Source organism: Pinus tabuliformis, chromosome 6 (genome assembly GCF_031772625.1).
Source record: "Pinus tabuliformis cultivar Carrire ecotype Pingquan chromosome 6, CPIR1, whole genome shotgun sequence".
NCBI lineage: Eukaryota > Viridiplantae > Streptophyta > Pinopsida > Pinales > Pinaceae > Pinus > Pinus tabuliformis.
This window is the reverse complement of record NC_142292.1, coordinates 909054713-909056492: the sequence shown is the minus strand read 5'-3', so window position 1 is coordinate 909056492 and position 1780 is coordinate 909054713.

The window sequence follows — 1780 nt, the reverse complement described above, 5'->3', positions numbered from 1 at the left end:
CAAGCTGCTCATTCACCCCCTGTCTCTCCGTCTTCTTCCAAAGCGAATTCACCCTCGTCTAGCCCTGCTCGAAAACCCTTCCCGCATAATGCTTTTCAATCGATTCACTTTAAATTTCAGAGTAGCTTGAATAATGCCATCATTACGACTAATATCACCATAATTTTCTCTGAGGAAGAAGCTCAGATTCATCCTCCAGTGAGTATAGTGGCAGAGCATCCTTAGGGTGGACTCATAGTTGTGGATAGCCTTGGTTCTGGGCAGACTTCTGCAGATGAAGATAAGGTGGAAAGGCATGGTGACGTGCATGGTGAGGGAGGTATTCCAAGCGCTTCTCGACCACCTGGTGGTATGCCAAATGAAGTCAAAGTCTTGGTGGCCTTTGCTGGCAGCTCGAGTGGTATCCATCCTGAGTCGTTTCCTCTAGATGGCAGCAATGTGGATGATGTGGAACGTGATGGTGTTTTTTGGTATGGCAATGCATGTCCTGTCATCAAGGAGCCGCTGGATCAGGATGTCCCCATGTGATGCCACCTGGTTTCCTTCTTGGCTGCTCAGAGTTTTCCTTTGGTCACGGGTTAGGTTCGGTCTCTTCTGTTTTTGACGTTTTGGCTTTGTATCGACGGTCCAGCAATCTGGTTCTATGTATTTGTGGCTCATAATTGTAATATTCTGGTTCTGCTCATGGGCTTTGGTAGTCTGGTTTTATGTTCTTTTGGCTCACTAGTACATTGTTTCCCAGTTAACACGTACAATTTTGCTATCTACAGGTGTTTGGTTTTCACTGTTTCAAAGGGATTACTCTATCTCTGCACCAGGGCTTTCTGGTAGTTGTCAGGCTTCTATGGATGGTTTGTGTATCACTATAACTGTTTTTTCCCAAGTATGGGACAACTCTGTTCTCCTAGATGCATTCAATTGCTCTAGTCTTAGGCCTCTACCTCTTTGTAACCTTATTTTCATTTCCTTTTAATAGAATTAGCCTTTACTTAGAAAAAAAAAAAAAAAACATATATATTATATAGCCTAGATCTATCAAGTCTTTAGAGAGATCAAACATCTTTTCATTCTAAAAGATGTTTGCATCTCAAGAGATTAGATCCCTCTAGATGCTTGGTAGATCTAGAGTTAAGATGGATCTATGATGGTTATAAAAAATTGTGACTTAAGTTTTTTAAATTTAACAATATATTGAATTTTATAAACCAATATTGAATTATTTAAATTATATTTTTAAATAATTTATTATTAATAATATTTTATATTAAAAATTGAATGAGTTACACATTTGTCTTATTAAGAACTACGTAAATTATTTTACCTTTAATTATTTTTGCCTTGTGAGTATAGAAATGTTTTTCTAATCAATGAACTATCTAAGCAATAAAAGAATATTTATCGTAATTTTACAATCATAGTTTCAACTATACTAAACTTTGTAATTTATAAAAATACCTTTGCATTTTTTTAAAGTCATTTTGCATGCAATTTCATATATAAAAGTTTGATATAAGTTCACCAATACATAATCTATAATAAATAAATTATTTCATAAAACAAACATTATGATGATAACCATCTAACAAACATAAACATCATCTAAGATGTGCATTCAAATTCACTAACATCATCTAATTATATATACCTCTAGCACATATAAACATCATTAGCTAGCACACAAATCTAATATTCTAAGAGGGCATCATCATCATGATCACATCTAGCAAAACACAAACATTGGAATCTAACATCATAACCACACACATCCTCAAATTAATAT